The sequence below is a fragment of the Mandrillus leucophaeus genome, unplaced genomic scaffold (assembly GCF_000951045.1).
Source record: "Mandrillus leucophaeus isolate KB7577 unplaced genomic scaffold, Mleu.le_1.0 Scaffold745, whole genome shotgun sequence".
NCBI classification, from domain to species: Eukaryota; Metazoa; Chordata; class Mammalia; order Primates; family Cercopithecidae; genus Mandrillus; species Mandrillus leucophaeus.
In genome coordinates, this window is record NW_012108086.1 from 1,262,929 (window position 1) to 1,270,028 (window position 7,100).

At 34.1% G+C, this 7,100-nt stretch overlaps 1 protein-coding gene across 5 annotated transcripts in view; it reads left to right on the forward strand.

Annotated features, from left to right (window-relative positions):
- ROBO2 (roundabout, axon guidance receptor, homolog 2 (Drosophila)) overlaps positions 1–7,100 on the forward strand; it is a 625,987-nt gene that overhangs the window by 584,919 nt on the left and 33,968 nt on the right. The gene's annotated exons all lie outside the window — the stretch shown is intronic.

Below are 7,100 nucleotides of genomic sequence, written 5' to 3' on the forward strand. Positions count from 1 at the left end.
ATAATATTGCTTGTTAGTTTGAAAGCAAGTACCCACAGCTCTGTGAACTAAAGAGCCACTCCTGAGAAGGGCTGAAAAGGGAATTAAAATAACCTTCTTCATCATCCCTTGCAGTTCTCTAATGACTTGATGTCTGGCCATAGCAGGGCGCCACTGTAGAGCTCCATCACAATGGGATAATTGTAGGGACCTGGCCAGTGGGTAGAACTTTAATCATCAGCTCTGATGGGAATTTAGGGGCCAGAACAATCATAGAGCCAATGCACACTCTGTAATGAAACCTTTTTAAGTTACAGCATTTTCTTCGAGGGCCTTTAAATGTGACCAGTTTCCTTATTCTTTCCCAAATGTCTCACAAGAGTGGGTTTTCCTCTGTTAGTTTAAGCCTTAATTGATTTTAAATACAAAGACACTGATACTTTTTATCCTCTAAATCAAAAAAAGAAAAAAAACACTGGTCAAAAAATCATACTGTTTCCTTTTCCAGTTTAATAATTCTGAATGTTTTGTCTTTCTTATAATTCCCAGGTCACTGTTTATTTTGACTGGGCCTTTATGTAGCTAAAAATATAGATAAAAGCAGTTTTCCTTTTTGCAGGATTTTTTTTTTTACTTAGAAATATTTAGACATTAAAATAAATCCATTCATTTCTATAATGGCTTTTTTTTTTGTCTTGCTTTAAAAAATCTCATATACATGCTCATACATTGTTTCTTCATCCTCTTTTATTTGTACATAACTCTTGTCTTTGAGGTCTTCAGATTAATTTTTCTAACTAGAATTTTCTATGTCATAACATTAGCTTCCTTTAATGATATCATTTGCATTTTGGTAAATAACATATATATACATATATGCTCTATATATGCAGTGTATATATGTATACACACACACACTAATATTTTTTGTCTATGTCTTCCTCTCCCTCCAAAAGCCTTCATTTGTCTCGCTGAGATTGTAGCACTTATCATATATGCATATATTGTTATTTTAATTCTTTTAAGTTCACATTTGAAATGGGAAACTAAAAGCATATTCTGTGTCCTCTTTCTCTAACTTAAAAATAAAATTCTATAGATGATCTTAATTTGTATTAATGTTATAAATGTGTCAGTGTCACATGAATCGTAAACAAAGAAAAACCAAAGCTGTATATTCCACAAGAAAAGATTATTACAGAGCTTAGAAATCTGCATTTTAAAAGCTGAAGTCAGAGAATACAGAAATGGGGACTTGTAAAATGGGAAGAGAAAGTAGTGCTGTTAAGCTTCATATGCATAAAGTCTTGAACTCATATAACATGAAAACTGTGGATAATTTGGAGGATTTTTTTTCCATTGAGTCTACTAAATAATACATAGACTATAGTAATTTCTGTAACCCCCTGCAATAAAACTAATTAATTCAAAATCAATGCTAAACTTCTCACTTTATTTTATTATCTTGCAGTGGAATTGGAAATATTCATGAAATAATAGATGAAACAAATTTTTATGATTTAACACAAATTATTTTCAGTATAATTAAGATATAAAACACAAAATTGTTTCTACATATTTGGAAACTTTATGTTTATGTATATGTTTTTTTGAGTCACTTACCTTCAAGTTTTTGTTTGTCTTAAATACCTAGTATTTGCTTAAAAAAAGTTATAATTCTTACTAAAAATAGTGGTTAGATCTTAGTCAGTAATATTGACAACAAAATTCAATTTCATTATTTTTTGAGTTCAGTTTTTAAAAGGCTAACCCTTGAAAATTATTATTTAATTGTTTATAATAAAAACACATATTTAAAGTTAATATAAAAACAAATACAAATTAATAGATTTTGGCATGATTTTGTCCATTTTTTGATGTATTCTTTATACTTTTATGTTTTCTAATTGGTGAGCCATATGATACTGAAAAAGAAAGATTATTGAACACAGTACAGTATTCTACTGTTCATAATATTAAGTAATTCACAAAATAAATCTTCAAAATTGATCTTCTAGAAAATTTTTCTGTAATTTAGAGCCTTCATAATTCAGATTTAAGCTTTTCTTGATATACAAAATATGAAAACTTCTTTTTTTGCTCCTGATACTTATTAGAGACCAGACACTAAACACTGTCTTGCTCCTGACACACACACATGCACACACACAAACACAATTTTGTGTGATAAGCACTAGCTGAGCAATGTGGATGAACTAATAATTTCCCTACAGAAAGGGGCAATTATATATACCAGGGAAACCTGGGAAAAGCTTGTAGAAGTAAAGTTTTGAGGTGAATCTAGAATCATTTATTCACGAATAATAGAAAAACATTTGGTGGCTGCTGGATGCCAGGCACGGAGCCAAAAATAAGGACAAAGATAACAAGAAAATGTCTCTGTCCAAAAGTGGTCTAGCATTAGAATAGATTGTTAGTCAACAGCAATAACAAAATTTTACTATTGTTGTGATTTTCTGTGCGAATGGAGACAAATTTCCCTGGCGAAAGACCAAAAAAAGAAAAAAAAAAAAAGACTATAAATATAATACAATGAAAGACGAGAAAACAGGAAATAGCAAAGAGCCCCGTTAGTCCTCCTTCTGAATTCCCGCCCTCTTTTAGGGAAGGTTATTTGCCTGCGTGTTTTTGTTATTCCTAATGCTTGCTGCTCTATTGTAGTACTCCTCATGTTGCACTTCATTGCTTGTCTGTGTCCTTTATCAATTTGTCACTGATGTATGAGGCTTGTTGAGTTTGAAAACTGCGTAGGGTAGGAGATAATCTAAGAAGATGTTTTGAAGCCAATTGTGAAGCTTTGTATGTCACATTGGAGTTCTGATGTTTGAGTATAGATGATGGATTGGAGGATGTGAGGCTGGGGCAGGTAGATAAAGCATGGAATATCACAGTAGAATGGCTAATATCATGTAAATGATACGGGAATAAAACAAAGCAATGGCAATGGGATGGAGGAAAGGTAAGTATTTAGGAGATATACCTAGCTAATGGTAATCATCACCTTGAAAATATTGTCTCTAGTTTTTTGTTACAATATTTAGTATTATTTCTAAAAAGCTTAGCTATCATCAGTTTTCATTCTAAGCCTTTCCCCACAATATCAAAATAAATATCAAAATAAAATAAAAAGTGTCAGAATATCAAAAGTTACCAGCTACCCAAAGAAGAAAATTATTTGTTAATTCACTAATATAGCAATGAAGGCAATGCTTTATCCCTTCAATATGCTTCTCTCAGCTTGACAAAAATATGTCAAAATGTATTAATCCCTAACTATAAATACAGTGCATTTTATTATAGTCATATGATTCTAGGAAGAATTCAATGGTAATTAAATTGAAAAGTGGGGCTTTTCTTTGCTACTGCAATTGGAGATTGGCAAGCTTCTGCCAGTGTTGAACTTTATTGTGTTTTTATTAGTAATTTGGTATTTGTGTCTGGCCTTTTACAGGTTCATTCACATGCAACATTGATTTGTTGTCATCTTTATCATTATTCACCAGGCAAGACAAATAATATGATGCCTCATAGTTCACTGACAATAAGTCAGAGAACAAAACCTTCTCCCAGAAAGGTTGATCAAAAGATCTTTGGTTTGGCATTAGCAGCATTTTCACAGTCTTTTTCAATGTTACTACAAGAAAAAGTTGAAATTCTCTCACTCAAATAAGATGTGTATCTGTAAAATGTGAAGGAAACTAGATAAACAGAGCTACACTTCATAAAATTTATAGTGTCATCTGTTACTTTCTTATCCGTCTTCGGTAACTGCATGAAACCTAAGTATTTGTTGCTTGCAATGGATTAAGACATGAACACCGTAGAGATAACAGACCATTCTTCTCCTTCATATGATACACTCCGTGCCCCAACTTTCCTTCATTTATTCTTTCAGGTTCTTTTAGTCTTTTCTTTTATCTCTTTTTCCATTTTTCCTCTTTTGGCACATGGTAAGTAGACGGATCTGTGGACACTTTTTAGCTTCGCTATCCCCGAAGGGGTAAAGAATTTGCTCCTTCCTGTTCTAAATTATATTTACAAAAAAAAAAAAAAAAAAGACACAGAAAAATTGGTGACAATTGGCTGGGCACGGTGGCTCCCGCCTGTAATCCCAGCACTTTGGGAGGCCGAGGCAGGTGGATCACAAGGTCAAGAAATCGAGACCATCCTGGCGAACACGGTGAAACCCCGTCTCTACTAAAAACACAAAAACTAGCCGGGCGCGGTGGCGGCGCCTGTGGTCCCAGCTCCTCGGGAGGCTGAGGCAGGAGAATGGCGGGAACCCGGGGGGCGGAGCTTGCAGGGAGCCAAGATGGCGCCGCTCACTCCAGCCTGGGCCGCAGAGCCAGATTCCGTCTCAAAAAAAAAAAAAAAAGTGATAGCATTAATTCTAGTTAATGACAATAGCTAATGAAATATGTTTTAGTTAATTAATGCATTAAGCAATGTATCTGACTGATGTCAAAAACAATATTTATATAGTTAGGCTCTCCTTGGCCTGACATTATTTGATTAGTAAAAATGAATTGAGTGCACCAAATTATAATTTTTCTTATGTTTTCTTAGCACATGATGCATGTAACACATATTTCTTCTAATATATTCTCTGTGAATTTTCATTTCATGTGTATATACCCATTAGATTTTCAAAAGTAAGGATATCTTACCACCTGTGAGGTTTCAGAAAAATCTTAGGAAATTATAATAGACTATTTCCATTTGAAAAATTGAATATGTAAACATTTTGTTTCTTTTTTCCAAGGTATGATATCCTTGGCAACGAACAAGTGTAAGTAAGGAAAGTGCTCCTATTACTTTTTGGCAAAAAAAAAAAAAAGGACTCTTTTGTAGTAAGATTTACAAAGTAAATTTAATTATATCTGGTTATGAAGCAAGCACATTTCATATTGAAAATTGACAGTTCTCTTGATTAGCCTCCTCTTATGTATTTCTGTTTAACTTAATAATGTGGCTTAAGTCAGATAAATACATTATGAAAAAAACCCAAAGCATTCTAATTAGTGGAATGATTTGTGTGTTTTCAAATCAAATCACTACATACACTTATGACTTGCTCTTTTTAAGGTGTTATATTAGATGTAACAAAACAAGAACAGTTCAATGTCATAACTGTAATGCACTTGAGGAAAAGGTATTATAAACATGTGAAAAGTTAAATACTAAAATAAATTAGTCAACAGTTACAGAAACCAACACTGAAAATGACATAAGACTGTATACAATCAATTTTCAAAAAAATGTGCTAATATATTGTCAGTGCAAGTTCAGAAGAGTAATGTATGAGAGCTGGTTGGCCTCATCAAGGAAATCTTCATACAAGACAAGGGATTTAGCCTGTGGCTTGAAGGATTTATAAGATTAAGATAGGTAAAATTGGAGGAGTACAGCTTACTGCAAATAAGTTTGTTCTTAAAAATAAATGCACCAGGATGAGGAAAAAATACAAAGAAAGATGAAAACAAACTGATTTATTCAAGCAGGAGATTCTTGTTGTAAAATCTGTCTGAAAAGGTAGATTGAGGCTTAGACATAGTCAATGGTTGGAATAAAGAGAAGTAAATATTTTTATTCAGACCATTCTGTTGTTTTCATCGATGAATTTGTAAGTGGCAGGCAAGATTGATTAGAGGATGGGAAAAACTAAAAGCAGCAAATCCCACCAGGACAGTGAGTTACAATATTTTAAAGCAATAGGATCTTTTTCCATGTGAAATTTAATTGTGATCTCCAACATATAAAACAGATCAAAAAGGCACCAATTTTTTAGAGCAGTATGTTTTTTCAATTCAGATTAGCACTGATTACATAGTCAATTAAATGGGAATACAGTTTAAATGATGGTGTTTTCTAGTATAAAAATTGCTATTTGTAACACACTAGTGTGTGTCTGTTGTTTATAATGTCTAATATTGTAATAGATACTCAGGAGGAAATACTGCTATCAAATTGCGCAGGACTTCTGAAACAGGATCTTGCGACTCATTTACTGCGTAGCCTCCTCAAGAGAAGAAAATGGCCATGGGAACGAAAATAAAGGAGTTAAAATGATAACTAGCTTTGAAGGAAGCATCTTTGGAATTTGGGAAAAAGAGTTTAGGGGTCTAAGGAAATTGAACATCCAAAGATGCTATTATTCCCCCGAAAAAAACAAACAAAAACCGTTTCTGTAACTATCTGTCGCCCGCAGGAAAATGTCAGACTCCTTGTAGGGGCTGACAAGGCCCTCAGTGACCAGCCTATCCCTAACTCTCTTGCTTCTTCCATGGCCAATTTTCTTCTTTCTTTGCCAGCTCTTGGCATTTAGGGAAGTATTTGAACTCTTCAAATTATTTTCTCTTCCTCTGGGCTTCCACACGTGTTGCTTAAAATACTCCTTTTACTGGTGGTCAACATAGCCCTGCCCAACTCCAAAACTAGTTTAGACCTCCTGCTTTCTGCTTTTGTAGCATCGTTGATTATTTGTTTCATATCAGCTTTCCCCACTGAAGTGTATGCTCTGTGAAATAGATTTAGGACCCTGACACATAACTGTCCAAAAAAATAAATTTATAGTTGTTTTTTAAAGTTTATTTTTACATCTCTTTTAGGCTCACAGCAAAATTGAGCAAAAGGTACAGATTTATCCCAGCCCCCACACGTTGATAGCCTCCCTAGCTATCAACATTCTCCACCAGAGTGGGACATTTGTTACAAATGATGCACATACAGTGACACATCATCATCGCCCAGCGTCCACAGTTTACATTAGGGTTCTCTCTGTGTTGCACGTTCTGTGGATTTGGACGAATGTAATACATGTGTCCACTGTTATTGTACAATACAGAGTGGTTTCACTGCCCTGAAATTCCTCTGTGCTCTGCCTATCCATGGCTTCCTCCCATCTAGCCTCTGGAAACTAGTCATCTTTTTCCTGTCTCCATAGTGTTGCCTTTTCCAGGGTGTCAAGTAGTTGGAATCGTATTGTGTGTACCTTTTTTAGACCTTTCACTTGGTGATATGCGTTCAAGTTTCTCCCATGTCTTTCTATGGCTTGACAGCGCATTTCCTTTTAGCAACGAATAATACTTCATTGCATGGAT